The sequence below is a fragment of the Mustela lutreola genome, chromosome 7 (genome assembly GCF_030435805.1).
Source record: "Mustela lutreola isolate mMusLut2 chromosome 7, mMusLut2.pri, whole genome shotgun sequence".
Taxonomy (NCBI): domain Eukaryota; kingdom Metazoa; phylum Chordata; class Mammalia; order Carnivora; family Mustelidae; genus Mustela; species Mustela lutreola.
In genome coordinates, this window is record NC_081296.1 from 110,727,853 (window position 1) to 110,744,586 (window position 16,734).

Sequence of the window (16,734 nt, forward strand, 5' to 3'; positions counted from 1 at the left end):
TTGGAGAGGCGCGGGCAACTCAGGCCTCGACCCGGCCTTCTCCAACCTCGGCCAGCGAGCTGCTGGAGCCAGCACGGGAAGGGGAGATCCTAGGCTCCCAAGCCTTGGCGCGGGAGATGCGGTGGCGCCTTGTGCCCGGCTCTCCCGTGACTCGAGGACTCGAGGGTGCGATCTGCCCTCGGCCAGCCCTGTGGTCGTCAGGCCTCGGGGGCAGGTACAGGTTGAGGATGGGGCAGATCTCAATTTGGGTCTTTACGAGTTCGAGGTGCTTTGGCGCCCGAGAAGGGCTAGGCGCCTGCAGCCTGACGTCCTACAGCCCTTGGAACCCGCTCTGCCCTTGGCCCTTCCCCAGCGCAGCTTCCCAACGCCGGGTAGGAACAGCGAGGGGAGGGAGTGGCCCTCCATCGGTATCACTCCCTTCCCCCAATATGAGCCAGGGCCGGGCTGCTGGCTAACAGGCTCTTTCACACCAGGCAATCACCTCCCTTCACCAAAGGGTTGGTGGGGGGCGCGCTCCTTCGGGGAATTCTGGAGGCTTCTCGCATTGGCCAGCCATGCGCGTCGCTAGGGAGAGAGATACTGCTGGACAAGAACCACACACAAACGCATCCTGCGGAGTGAAGGACCCCAGTGTCCAAGGCCCAACTGAATACATCCCTTTCCCTTGAGGGGTAGCCTCACAGTATAAAGTTCCTTCCACAGATGCACACTTCCCTCTGCAGCTCCCAGTGTCTCTGGGACAGCCTTGTCCCACCCCACTTTCCCTCTTGTTTCCCTCTTTACATTTACAGACTTCCTGCAGACTTGCCTTTGTGTGTGTGTGAGTGTGTGAGTGTGTGTGTGTGTGTCTGTGTGAATCTGCCCACGGGTTAGGGAGCCTCCCAAAGCTCTGAATCAAGCGGAACTGGAGTTTCACCTGAAGTGCCTGGCTCCTCCTCTCCCTCCCTCAGGACAGGTGGATCTCTAGGGCTTTGAAACTTCCCTTTGGTAAAAGCCATCTATTGGCTACTTGGCGTGTCCAGGAACTTCCTCCTATTTCCCCACTTCTGTGTATCTGGAGCTTTTCATGTTCCTTTCAACTGCCTTTTTCATGTTGCAAAAGTTGAAGTGCTCCAGTTACTACTTATCAAGCAAATCCTGGTTGCTGTTGGTGCTGAGGCTATGTGTGTCAGCTGAGAATCAAGGGAGGGACTAGGTCTCCTAGACCTAGAAGTGGTTTTCTTCTTGAGAGAGCTTGAACCTGAGATGTCATTCTTTCGGAAGAACCTAAGAGCAACAAACAGACTAACTTGTATTTGTGGACCTGTTTCTTGGCGTTTGACCTGTGGATGCTGGAGGCATCTTTATTAGCATGTATGTGGCTTTGGATAGCCACCCAATAATGACATTCCTAATCATTTATTAAAAACCATTTAAGCTAGTCCAGCAACAGACAGTAACTCTTAACCTAAATGGCAGTTTTCTGGGAGCTTATTCAACAAATGGACAAGCAAAAAAGAAAAAAAAAAGAGATAATTGCTTATACTTAGCAATATACTTAGCTGCTGAATATGACAGAGTCGTCACTTAAGGGACACACAGATCAACACCCAAAGTAGATGGTATGTTCTAGGTTACTTTTAGAAAAGCAATTTCTTTGTGGTTGTGTCCTTTTGTAATTAATGCACAAAATATGTCAAAGAAGCAGAAGAAACAGGCATAGTTTATAGATATTGACTATCAATAGAATCATGGCACTAAGTTTATTCTCACCTTTTCCTACTGTTTCAGGAAAAAAAAAAAAACAGAAGTAGAAAAGGCATTGCTACTTTTTCTAACAGAAACATTATGTAGATACTAGATATTCACCAAGGAATAGGTGACCTCAAGTAAACCTATGTCTGTGATAAAACACTTGGAGGGAAGCAAAACAATTCAATTATCATTAAGAAATGTTTTTAAATGTCCCGATAGTTAACATTAGGTAGATACAATCTCAGTCAACTCTAGAATCCCAATGAAAATATTCCTGTAAAAGCAAAACAATTTCACACTATGATGAATCACAGACCCATACCCCTGAAACAACGAATACATTATATGTTAAAAAAAAAGCACAAAAATAATTTCACACTAGACCATACAGTAGTACCCATTATCTGTGGTGTTCCCTTATGCAGTTTCAGTTACCCAAGGTCAACTGCGGTCTGGAAGCAGATGCTCATCAGTCTGGCCCATCATCAGAGAGTCAGTAGTAGCCTAAAGCTACGTCACAGTGCTTAGGTCATTCACCTCACTTCATCTCAGTTTCAAGGCATTTTATCACCTTCCATCATCACAAGAAGAGGAAGAGTGAATATAGTACAGTCAGATATTTTGAGCAAAACAGTATTCACATAATTTCTATTACAGTATATTGTCATGGTTGTTCTTTTATTATTACTTATTGTTAATCTCTTACTGTGCCTAATTTATAAATTAAACTTTATCATAGGTATGTAGGTATAGGAAAAAAACATAGTATACATAGGGTTCAGTACTATCTGTGGTTTTAAGCAACCACTGGGGGATCTTGGGACATAGCCCCTGCAGTTAAGGGGGGACTGCTATAGCATCTTAAATCTGATTGCACATTTGGATCAATTTGGTTGATTAGCCAATTTGTTCTTATGTGATGGGATGGATAAATCTATTTCTTTTTCATGTGCAAAATTTTTCATTGAAATCTCTGATTTCTCTAAAGATCTGTGATTTTCAATCTAAGAAGTCTCCAGAGTACATATATATATTTTTTAAGATTTTATTTGTTTGACAGACAGAGATCTCAAGTAGGTAGAAAGGTAAGTGGGGTGGCGGTGGGAGCAGGCTCCCTGCTGAGCAGAGACCACCCCCCCCCCCCCCCGCCCATGCAGGGCTCCATCCCAGGACCCTGAGACCATGACCCTAGCTGAAGGCAGAGGCTTAACCCACTGAGCCACCCAGCTGCCCCAGAGTACATGTATTTTTTAAAATGTTGATTGTAACATGAACTCACATTCATTCATTCATTTCCTCCTTCAACAAATGTATTTGGGATCCTGCTGAGTATTATGCAGTTGTCGGGAGCTGATTATGTCTGGAGATTCATGCTCAGGACCAGGAACTCAATTTTTTGTTTTGTTTTCTCATTTAAAGTAGACGCAGATAGTTATATAATAAGCATTTGATCTATAAGTTTACATTATCTACTCTCTTCTGGAAAATGCACCATCTCAAATCTGAGGGCAGAAGTCTTCTTGATTTTTCTGCTTTCCAGAGTATAAATTACTGGGAACAAAGATTAAACCTGGAGAGATTTGTCAGTTGTTCAGAGTCATTAAGAACTTGTTGATCATCCACAGCAGTGCTCCTAGAGAAAGCTATAGGAGTTGTTGGTGTTAACAAACAAAAGTAGATGATTCTTAATGTTCAAATTTAATTTGTTTCCAAGAAATAAATCATAAGGCAACGGAGTGTATAATTTATTATGTGTTTAGATAAATGATATGCATTCCAGTAGAAGATAATTTTTTGAAAGAAATAAAAACTTGATATTTAACATTCTTTTAGCCAATATCTAAAAGATGTAAAGACTATATGTGCATATAGCATCATTACATTCTTATCTTATTTTTAAGAGAATGCAAACATTGGGGTGTCTGGCTGGCTTGATTGATAGAGTGTGCGACTCTTGATTTTAGGATTATGAGTTCTAGCTCCTTGTATGGTGTAGAGTTAACTTAAAATTTTTAAAAAATTAATTAAAAAGAGAGAAGATGCAAAAAGAAGTGTTTGTAAGTCTAATACTATTTACTTTTTACATCCCTTTTTCTGGTCTAGGAATGGTTATTATAGCTTAAATTTGTTTTTGGCCTTGTTAGCTTCCACTACTAGCAAGTCCTCGAAGTTGATGGGTTTTCTTTCTTTCTGAATTTAGGATTTACAAAATAACAACTTCCATGAAAATGTAGTTTTTTCTATAACAATTCTCTCCTCCTCTTTATAAATTTGCTTCCCATTCTTAAGAGACTCATTACCATGATTTTCCCATCAATCTTTGATGGAGTTAACTGAATGTGGTGAGCAAATAGTAGATTAGAATCGGGTCTCCGTAGAGGTGGCCAGTGGAGAAATCCTCTTTTTTGATGGTGAATTCTAATAGGAGAAATTAGGTGCTACCTCTTACAAAGCAGTCTTACTGCTATATCTTTTGGGGCCCATTAGTCTTTGAGTCATCTCTTTGCCAGTAGTTCTATCTTTTGAGCATGATTTGTGAGTCGTGGCACCCATGCATAGCCTGTGTCTGTAGAGAGGCCATATTGATTAATGCCTTTGGTGCAAATTATTCAGAAGATTATTATTGGGGTTTTTTTTTTTTTTTTAATCCTAAAAACATCCAAACACTCATTCTTTACTTACCCAATTGGGTCTTTTTAATTTCTTTCACAGCTAAGACGATATGAGAGCCCCTTTGTTCAGGAGCTGCCGATTCTAGTGTTCAAGGTGTTTGTTCCACGGACTGCACTTATGATTTTAAAGTGCCATAAATTCTTCAAACTAAACCCCTCTAGTTTTTATAACACCTTACCAGCTTAGATTGTGTGATCTTGAGAATGAAAAAAAAAAAGTTTCCATGAGATTAGGTAGCTATTCATATTATAAATATGACTTTATTAAATTTAACTGGCAAAGAGATCTATTGCAAGTAAAGAAGGTGAAAATACAGGCTTAAAATATCCAGGACTGAAAATAGAACATTTAATTTCTGATTCTCTCTGCAGGTGGGGTATGAACTAGAATGCTAGTGTTGCTGCTGCCAGAAATCTTGCCTGTTTTTACACTTTTGCAAAGGACGTGGGCAGTGGGAAAGAACACTTACCGAAGTACAACAGGGTTTATGTAGACATCCCTGAGGCTTAAGGAAGGCAGTATTTACCTTTCCGGAAGACAGTGGGTCTCTTGATGCCAAAAAGGTATATGAGAAAGATGGCGAAATGAAAGGAGATGAGAATCCAGACGCTCCATCCGCAGCCTTACCCTGTGACAGACCCAGAGGCAACTCCAAAGCCACCAGGGCAACTGCCTGTTCAGTTTGCCAAAGAGCCAGATGCTGTTGCTTGGAAGAATCTCCTCCACAGCTTGATGTCTGGGTCCTGTGATTGCCATCCAAAGAACAGTGGTGGGGCATGCTGGGATGAATGCAATCCCGGCATCCCACTACAGTGTTTTCTTTTTAAAAAGAGTCATTTTAAATTAAATAAGTTTTAAAATTCACATGTTATTTATTTATTGTTTTTAACGTGTAAAGGGAATTGGAGGACAATAGGACAAATGAAGGCTGTGTATTTGGGGGAAAAAACCCACCTCTTAAACTTTATTTTCCTTGTGGGTCATATTTAATTATCCCTCGAGGACTGGGACATTTAGAAAAGACAAAAGACCATCTACTTGTCACAGTGATGAAATAAAAATCACTACAATCTAGATGAATGATGATGCAAGAATACGGATTATTTTTGTTATTAACTATTATCACTTATAATATTTATTTGCATGAAATACAAGTAAGATATTCAATTTTAGTGTCAGTTTTGCGACAGAATGTTGACTGCGGGGGCCACTGAACATGTGCTTCAAAAAAAAAGGCAGTAACAAAACGATAGGTGACATGGAAGGGAAGCAAACATGCCCGAGTGTCTGGTGAGTCACTAGCATCTCTTCTTAAATATCACCATACCGTCACGTGAACCAACATCTCTCCTTTTCAAAATTTGTGTCGAAACTCTGTGCTGCGTTGTAGCTGGGTGAGTAGGAGCTGCTGTCTGTCTTTTGAGTCAGTCAGAGCACTTCAACAAATGAGTGTAATTGGATTCCAGGGTACAACCGAAATCTTTGCTCTTTTTTGTGTAATCTCTTATTTTTGTAATTATAGGACTTTTTTTCCCTTTAATATTACCAGGCTTTGTCTAATAGCCTGATCGTAAGTGCTGGAGTGCCAGAGTCAATCTGTAATTTCTTTAATCATTATGATCAATGTGAATCATGGCACGGTTAATGCAGCTACGGTAATAGGTCATGGTTAAAAAGGTAATAAAAATATTTGGATAGGAATAAGTCACTATAGAGCAGTGGTTCTTAACCAGGGATGGGTTTCTGCCCCCAGGGGACATTTGGCAATGTCTGGAGACATTTTTGGTTGTCACAACTGCTATCCAGGGGGTAGAGACAGTGGGTAGAGATAATTCTATAAAATATACTTCTCATCCTCCCTTCAGTTATTATTTAAGCACGTCTCTAGCTACATCTTGATGAAATTAATTAGCAACTTTGTGTTATTATGCTCTGTTTCATGAACAGGGTACTCATTCAGCAGGAAAAAACCAGAAGTGCTGCTAACCGTCCAGCAATGCAGAGAACAGCTCTCCCCACTCCCACAACAGACCGTCTAGCCTAAAATGTCAAGAGGTACCAAGGTTGAGGAATTCTGATGTAGAAAAATAGGTAACATGTATAGTAATGTTGACATTTAAACATTTTTGATGACTACCAAAATATAGGTGGCTATAGAGTATCACAAATCCATATGGTATTTGTTTTTACCTTATAGGTGATATGAAAAAGCACTTCCACGGTTAAACCATTTCACCCCAGATGGGACTCGAACCCACAATCCCTCCTGGCTTAGGAAGCCAGTGCCTTACCCATTAGGCCCCTGGGACTTAACTAGGGTATCATTAATCCAGATGAAAAGTAAATAACTCCAACAATAACAACAACAACGTCACTCAAACATCTTCAAATACCTTTAGGTTTGGGATCATATAGACAAGACATACAGGCATAATATTATTCTTACTTTCTGTAAAGTACACTTTTCATGCTCCCTTCAGTTATTATTTAAGGGTGTTGCTAGCCACATCTTGATGAAATCAATTAGCAGCTTTGAGTTTATTGTGCCTTGTGAGCAGGATACTAATACAGCAGGAAAACCTCTATTAAAGAGTTTTGAGTTTTAACCTTTTTTTCTCTTTCTAAAAATTCTTTCCAAAAAATTTAGAAAATGTATAAAACTATAAAGAGGAAAATCAAAAGAATCCCTAATTCTACCACTTAAGTTTTCAGTTTCTGAAAACTCAGACTTCTCATGTGGGCATTGATCCTTCACTATGGCAACAAATATTTGACAAATACTTTATTATCGTTAAATTTTCATCATATTAACTTCCGTGTACAGCAGATGAAAAGTGAAATTTTTAGTCACTTTCGTAATTGTTCTCAATACTAGTTCATCCCTCTGCTTTTGAGTATGAATTTAGGTTTTTTTTTTTTTTTTTTTTTTGAGTAATTTGTTCAGTTGTACCAAATAGAGGGCATCTCTCCATAGAAAACCTTGCATGGACAACACTAGCATCCTGCCTTGTCTGTTTTTATCTAACCTTCTGTATGGCCTGTCTTCTAATCATTTTTTTCTGAACTCAGATGATTATGCTCAAGTTGTTTTTCAACTCTAAACTATTGTTCATAAGGTAATGCTTTTGTCTCAGTTAAATCTGTGGGTGAAGGTATCACCCCCGGACAAGACTAAGGTGATAGTTAGTTACTAATGGATGTTCTGGGTCCTGGCAGGGAGACAAACAGAGTCCTTGGCAAGGAATGAAACCCAGACAGTAGCGTAGGCAGGATCTCCAGAATGGTAGGCCAGTCCAGGACAGAGAAATCACAGAAGCAAAGAGGACAAATCAAGGTTAATAGAGTAAAGCACAGCCTTTAAATAGCACACTGAACAATAATGAATTTGTATTATCATCTAGGCAGTTATATCCTTAGTAAGACGTCTGCTTTATTTAAGCCATTAATGTTTGGTTTCCTCATTGGACCCAGCTGCTTCTGGTCAGGGAAGCAGGGGGAGGGTGCAAATGGCCCGTAATTTACAGGTTTACCTTTTCTAGGATTTTAAAATAGGGACTAGGCCTCTAGCCACCAGTTGTTGTCTTATGTTGTTTTATGCCGTTGAAAATGGCAATTTTACGGACCCCCTCAAAACAAAACAAAGAGTTTCAGTGAATAGTTTCTGCAGTGGAACTACCTCTTTGCAGAATAGATCTTCTTCCTGTTCCTGGGTGACCGGCCGGTACATTCAACAGGAATAGGCCTACTGGGGGCGTGTTTGTTTATTATTATTATTATTATTATTATTATTATTATTATTTGTTTACATAGTCTGAGCAACAGGATTTAGAAGTCCACCCTCTTGTGCCCGTGAAATTCAGGGACATGAAAAGAAACGTAATATAGGGCTTTCTAAAGGTTACTAAGGAGTCATTTGAGGAGAAGTAAACTGTACTGTGGAATGAATAATATTTCAGTTAGTAAAATATGATTTGGACATACAACTGAAGTATGAATCCAGGCCATCTGTGTGGCTCAGTTGGTTAAGTGTCTGACTTTGGCTCAGGTCATGATCCCAGGGTCCTGAGATCAAGCCCCGAATCAGGCTCCTTGCTCAGCAGGGAGTCTCTTTCTCCTTCTCCCTCTGTTTGCTGTTCCCCTTGCTTGTGCTCTCTCTCTTTGTCAAATAAATAAATCTTAAAAAAACAGAAAAAATAATGGATGAACCCTTCTGCCAGTAAGAGTGTAAAATGACTCGTTCTGGTTCTCTTTGGGATCTTCTTTCTCATCCACTGATAATAGGTACCTGCTGGGCCTCCTCTAGATCTCGTCCTGGCCACATCTAAATTTGACCCATGCCAGCCTAGCCATTTCTATAAATTACAGAGAAATTCTTGTCTCTGGGTGTCTCCAACATGAAATTTGAAATCCCATGGGGAGTGTCTTTCTGAACTTTATTTCTACACCTCTAATTATTTCTGTTCCTATTTATATGTGCAAATGCCAGAATGGGCTGCTCATTTAATTCTGTGTCCCAAAATTTTTATGGCTGTTAATTATAAAATTCATTTTATTTTATTCTGCTACTATAGAGGAAGGGGCCTATATATCCCCCTCAATGTTGATAGGAAGAGAATGGTAACTCCTCTGGGCCCTACCTAGAGGAGGTTTCCTTCTCTATCTCTTATATGTTCTTGACTTGTCATAGTCTTGCCTCTACTTTCTTTCTTTTTCTTTTAGATTTTATTTATTTGACAGACAGAGATCACACGTAGGCAGAGAGGCAGGCAGAGAGAGAGGAGGAAGCAGACTCCCTGCTGAGCAGAGAGCCCGATGTAGGGCTCAATTCCAGGACCCTGAGATCATGACCTGAGCCAAAGGCAGAGGCTTTAACCCACTGAGCCACCCAGGCGCCCCTTGCCTCTACTTTCATCATTAACTAAAAAGCAAACTAAAGAACCAGGTGCCTCTCTATTAGGGTCTTGCACTTACATGATACCCGTTTGTATGTGGTTTGTATACACAATACCTACCTTCTTCCCAAACTGTTTTAAAAAGGAAAAAAGAAAAAAAAAATAAAAAGGGAACAGAGCATACATGGTCTAGGAAGCACTCGACCCTCAGGACTGGGCCTGAGTATCAACAAGAGTACAGTGCCTACTTTAGTCACTGTTTTTTAAAAAATACACAGAAAGTGTAGACCCCCAAGTGAATATGTTATGGCAGAAGCATCTTATGGACATTTCTACAAGCATAGCACTCAGTTAAAGGGTAAGTTTGTTGAAACTGAGGAGGAATAGCTAAAGTGATGACCAATTAATATCATGAAACACATCTACGGAGATGGGAAGAGGAATTTGGAAGGATGCTCTCCATGCCTTCTTCTGAGATCAGAGATGATGAAAAAATGTAGCATTGGAGTTATGTAAGATAAACACACAGACTGACATCCCCAGCTTAACCTAGCCCAGTGCTAAAACACAGGAATATATTTACTGGTAGCTACTGTGGATTCTCTGTGTTGGAGATCTCTAAGAGAAGATTTGAAGGCTTTGAGTAGGGTTGTGTGGGGAGCTCAGTAAGTTAAGCATCTGACTCTTGATCTTAGCTCAAATCTTGATCTCAGTGTGGTGGGTTCAAGCCCTGCACGGGGCTCCAAAGTGGGTACGGATCTTACTTAAAAGAAAAAAAGAAACAACTTTGGTATAATACTTATACATGCCTGAGGATAACCAAATGATTCCTTAAGTTACTTTCCAGTTCTTATTCTTTGATGCAAATGTAGATTTTAAATTATTTTTATTATTAGCTTAAATATTTATTCACAAGTAGTAAATCCTAGGAGGGTCTTCTTGTGTTTTGAGGCTATGACAAGCTTATGCCCTGAAATTCTCTCTTAAGAAAGCTCATAGTTGAGGCTCCTGGGTGGGTCAGTCAGTTAAGCATCTGCCTTCGGATTAGGTCATGATGCCAGGGTCCTGGGATTGAGCCTCACATTAGGCTCCCTGCTCAGCGGGGATTCTGCATTCTCCCCTTCCCACAGGTATTTCCCATCCTTGTTCTCTCTCTATCTCTGTCAAATAAATAAAATCTTTAAAAAAGCAAGCAAGCAAACAAGCAAGCTAGCTGGCTCATGATCCAAGATTTTATAGTTGTTGCATATTTTTTGGTATGTACTTTAGAACATTTTTCTTTGTGAAGCACCCGGCCGGCTCAGTGGGAGGAGCATGCCACTCTTGATGTCAGAGGTGTGAGTTCAAGCCCCATGTTGGATGTAGAGATTAATGAAAAAAATAAATTAATTTAAAAAAATTTCTCCTTACTCCTTATAGTCTTAGCTCTATTTACTATTTATAAACCTTTATTACTTGCCGTAGGTTAAATTTTATTCTTCAGAAGTCAGCCCAAATATTTAAAAAAAAAAAAAACAAAAAACTAAACCATTTGTTACATGGTTTGTAAAATTATATTAAAATATAAAATTATTATAACATTTAAAAAATCAGTTTCACTGTTTGAATTATCATACAGTAAAACTGACCTCTTTTGGTGTACAGTTCTGTAAATTTTTAAATATATGTACAGATTCATGTAACCAGCATCACAACTGGGATACCCTGAACTCTTAACATCAGACATCCTCCAACTTTTAATAGTTTCACCACTGAAATCCATTTTCTAATGTAATTGCTCCATGATTTTATACCCAGCAAACATGTAGTAGAATATAATTATTGTACTGTGTACCATATAAAATTAAGTTGTACACAATAGGTCCAATTCAGCAACGTGGATTTTTTAAGAGTATCTTGAGTAAAGTACTTTCTTGTGAATAAACACTTATTCCTTTACATTTTTTCCAGTAACTATATTCTACTTTAGAGAATGGATTTCATTTCATTAGAGAATGGAATTCCTTGTTATCACAATGGCTATCATCAACAGACAATAATACTTGGCACTATGGATACTAATACTCCGTAAGTTTGAAGACTTAATATTGTTTCACAAGGTTTTAAATTTTTTTAAATCTAATTTAAACTATAATATGAACTTAAAATCAGATTATAACTTAGAACATTTTTACCCATTTGCCTAATGTAGAATCTATCTTGATTATATTTTATTTATTTTTCTGTAAAAGTTCCCTAGGACAGATTGCAGAGAATGTGACTTCTACCACAGTCCATCAAAACAAAACAAACTGCTTATCATACCAGATTTGTATATCCTAAAAATACTATCCTCAAGATGAAAGAAATGAATTTGAAGACTCTACTCATATTTTTATTGTTGAATTGGGGACAGCAAAAAGTTTTGGTCATTCTTACTTGAGTATGCTTTCTAAGGGGAATTAATACTACATACAGAGTGTGTTACTTTATTGTATTTTTATTCTAAATAAACTCCACACATGGGGCTCGAACTCAAAACCCTGGGATCTAGAATCGCATGCTCTGCAGACTGAGCCAGACAGGCAACCCCAGATCTTTACAATAGGCGTAAGGAGTCGTATCTTTTAGCAGTGCCAAATTCGCCTGTCTGTAGATGTTCTTTCTAGATGGTAATCATTTGTTGAACCCAGTTTCTATACATACAGAGAAGTAATAATATAGGTAAAGAGAGCATTGATTTTGGGGTGTGTTGTGTTTACAGACTGATGAACGTATGTGTTTGTAATTTTTTAGATAACTAAGTTGAAATAGTCGAGGATTTGTACTCCACTAAGAATAGACAACACACTGCATAGCATTCTGTTAAACATGCCCCTTTCTTTCCATCTCTTTTTCAGAAAAAAGGTTATTATGAGACAGTAAACATAATAGGGTTAAAAATACCTGGAAATTTAGTACGTGGTGTCAGAGAAGATACCACAATAGTCAGACGTAATGAGGTTGGATTGTGTGTATTCTTCCAATTTGTCATTTCCTTTCCAAGCTATTATTTCACCCTACTGATAACCTCTCTTCGGTTTAAAAAAAATAAAATTACCATTAATATTCACTACTTTTTTGCAGGTTTTGAGCAATTTTTTAATCCAACAAGCTATTTTACCTTACACAATAGATGTGGTCTTAGCCAATAATCTTCATTGTTAACAGCATCCAATGGCTTTTTAACAATTACATGACATCCATTGTGTTCCATTTTCTTTCTATGCCAGTAAACGCCTTCTAAAGCACTCCAACTAGTAAGGTACACGAGATATCACTTTCATAAAGCTATGCTAGCTGTCTCTAATTCAATTATTCAACTCAAAGACTTCCTTCAATGCTGCAGAATTGTCCTCCTGATACTTCCCCATTTCAGATGTTAACCTGAGCTGTTTGTGGTTGCTTGGATTGTAAAGTGTTTCTTTATCTATTTTGCTTATCTTTTAAGACCGTTTTGCTCGTTGTGAAGAAATGGTTTCTGATTTTTTTTTTTTCACTCCTGAAGAGTGACAGTAGGGATTATAGGTGGCTGTCATTTGTACACGTGTAAAGAAGAAACGAGCATCTTGCAGGGGAAAAGTCAGCATCTCTACCTGTGAAGAAAGCCATGATGTTAAAGCCAACTGTGTACCACCCATGCCATGGCTTCTCATGGCTCACTACTTCCCACCCCCTTATTTCTGGGTGAATCTTATTTGGGTCATTTGATTATTTAACTTATTATCTCCAGAGGCTGGATAGGCTAGTACTATTTGAACTCTAAATACACTCAAAATGCAATAAAGGCCAGAAGCTAGAGAGGATTAACCCCTCTACATTTTATAGTGATTGTTATATTTACCTTTCGAAAACCTATCCAGCTTCACCCCACAATTTCATCCTGGGAAAAAGTAGAAATGATATTGGATCCATTATCAAAAGAGAGTCAGTCTGTAGTTCTTTGTCACTAGTCACGAATCATTTCTTCTCACAAAATAATTTATTTGGAGTTAGTCTGTTATTTCTTTTTTCTTTCTCTCTGAACTTTTAGGTATGGAAACCACAGACCCCAAAACCTCCCCCATAGGGTTGATTCTACAGTGACTGAAATGATAAATCATTTGGCTGACCTGATTTTGCCTTTAAAAAAAAAATCCCTCAAGGTTGATGGTTACAACTCTCAATCTGGCCGCATTGCTGTTAAGGTTTTGAACAGTAGGCCCCTGGCATACCCAACACCATCAGGCTATGTTGGTCCTCACTGACCTAGCAAATTACCAAGTGGTCGTTCTTCGTGGGCTGTGTTAGCTAGAAATTCACAAATAGCAACATTGGTGAACAATGATAGCTATGCTAATGGGATGCTAATCAGATATTGGGGCTGCTCAAACAAGCATGGTCCAAAGAGCATGTATTTCGTGGTCCTAGGCCATCTTCCGAGTCTAAAAGACAATGCAGAAGAACACAACCTAAGTGTTTATTAAGGAAGACCACTGAGGAAGGAAGACTACGTACATTTTTCTGAGCTCACTCCAGTGAGGTGCCAGTCTTTGCCCTTTAGAAAAATCAGGGCTCAGGAAGTCTTCTCTAGCCTGTTCTTAAGGTTATCTGTGGACACTTATCTTCTCATCTGTGTTTCATAGAGCAAACACACTTTTCTCACCCACGTGCTATGTAGGCCTATGTCATGTGGCGCCTTGGACATTCAGTAGAACAAGGAGTAGATAACCTGGTGAAAAAACTGGAACTTTCTTTCTTTCTTTCTTTCTTTTTTTAAGATTTTATTTATTTGACACAGAGAGAGAGATAGCCAGAGAGGGAACACAAGCAGGGGGAGTGGGAGAGGGAGAAGCAGGCTTCCTGCACGTGGGGCTTGATTCCAGGACCCCGGGATTGTGACCTGAGTTGAAGACAGACGCTTAATGACTGAACCATCCAAGCATCCCCAAAACTGGAACTTTCTGAAGAGACTGACAGCTTGTCTAATTATCAGACTTATATAATTTTTACTCCTTAGACTGAGGTGTTCATAAACTTCAGAAAAAAAGCTTGGGAATGGAGAGGGGTGGGGTCTGGCATGACTCGTACATCTGTAAAGGGACATCTAATTAAAAAAAAAAAAAGTGATGGGGCAACTGTGTGGCTCAGCCATTAAGCATCTGCCTTCAGCTCAGGCAGTGATCTCAAAGTCCTGGGGTTGAGCCCTGCATCCGGCTCCCTGCTCAGCAAGAAGCCTATTTCTCCTTCTTCCATTCCCCCTGCTTATGTTCCCTCTCTCAGTGTCTCTCTTTGTCAAATAAATAAATAAAATCTTTAAAAAAAAGTGAAAAAGAAAAAAAAGGAAGGAAAAATGGAAATTTCAGTTTAACTAACCCAACTAATTTCTCCCCCAGAAGAAGAAATGGGCTTTAAGTATATGAATTATATTTAATACAGATTAATATTATAAATACAGATCCAATAGAAGCCTAAGACATTATAAAAACAAAAGAAATAATAAGCACTATATTTAGTTATGTATAAATACTAGCTGAAGGTCAATCTTCTTATTGATTAAAGAACCATGGTTTCTAGAGTTGTTTTTTCTTCTGCTAAATATAGAACATTAACTTAAGTCTGGTAATTCATGCTTGGTTTTATTTCTTCCTTCATCAGATGCTCACTAAGGAGCCACAGTGAGCTAGAAGCTGTGGGGGCCATATTGAGGTATAACCTGTGGGAATAGAGACAGAGTCCACAGTGTTGTCCTATCAGTCAGAGTCCTGGCAAGCAATAGATGGTAACTGAAGACAGTTTAATGAAGAGACAACTTACAGAGTGTTGGTGGGCGTAAGGGAACCCACGAGGGAAGGTGAAGATCCGTGGGACGAGGAATTTGGGGAGCCATCTCCACCCCTGCACCTGAAGGGATAAACAGAAAGAGCAGTTACTGGAACCCAAGGAAACTGTAGCTGTGGCCGTAGCTGTAGCTAGAGAGAGAGCCAGCTGATAGGAGTTGTGGCCCTCACGAGAGGAATGCGGATACACCGTGTTCCACCAGGGGAGGAAATGGGCAACAAATACCACCTCTCTCCTCCCACCTTCTGATTTCCTGCTGGTGACTGTCATTGGTTAAACTTAGCCCCAAACCAGAGAATGTCAGAGCTCGTTGACAAAATCTGCAAAATCCTGGTTTACAGAAGAGAGTGGAAAAGGGTAGAGGTTGGTTCTAGAGGGGCAGGCAGCACACCCAGCTCCCTGATTTTGAGATATCCATGCAAACAGAGTTAATCACAAAATAAGACAACAATATAAAAGATGTCTCAAGATAAATCATAGGTGGTATAGACAATTGGTCCTAGATGCGGTGTGTGGTGTAACACAGGGAAAACTCCTGAAGATAAAAGGAATGTGTTAGGTTTGGAGCGCCTGGGTGGCTCAGTGGGTTAAGCCTCTGCCTTTGGCTCAGGTCATGATCTCAGGATACTGGGATCGAGCCCTACATTGGGCTCTCTGCTCAGTAGGGAGCCCGCTTCCCCCACCCCCCTTTCTGCCTGCCTCTGTGCCTACTTGTGATCTCTGTCCGTCCAAGAAATAAATTTTTTAAAAATGCTAAAAAAAAAAATAAAAGGTTAGGTTTAGGTCAGCAAAGAGGAATGTGGAGGATAGTCTAGTTGGGGGGAGAATCACGGGAACAAATTTTATGGAAGCAAAACTGAATATGGCATGATTGAGAGATTATATTTGACTGGCACAGCATAGGTAGACAGCATATTAAAAATGCCAGAAACTTCCTGTGAGATGGTGAACCACTCCCGTTCATGAAGGTGTTCCCATTTTTACTGAGTGCCTGCTGTATGCCTGGACTCTGCAGTTTTTGGACAAAAAGAGGACATCAAAGATAGGCTACCTAGCCCGGAGGGCCTTTCAGTTTTACTTGCATTCACAAGGAACAGTGAACTAGTTAACCATTAAAAAGATAAAATGTCAAAGTGAACGTGACTTGGGGTTCAAAAGTGAGATCCAAAATATGTAATTCCTGATGTCTGTTCACTCATTTTTAAAAAAATATATTGAACAAAGGTTTTTGAAGCATCCAGCATGTGCCAGGCACTACCATGGAAGATACAGACCCTTGGGGTAATCCAGATCCAACAGCCAACAACTGAGAGCTTGGCTCAGACCAAACCTCATCTACTTTAGACAAGAGTTAAGTGAAGTATACTCTTCCAAAATATACCCTAATAAATCCACAATAGGTGCTCACTAAATATCTGTTCACCAAATGAATAACTAATGATAATGAAGAAGTGTTATAAAATTTTAAAAAAGGTTTTATTTATTTATTTGACAGAGATCACAAGTAAGCAGAGAGGCAAGCAGAGAGAGAGGAGGAAGCAGGCTTCCTGCTGAGCAGAGAGCCCGATGTGGGGCACCATCCCAGGACCCTGAGACC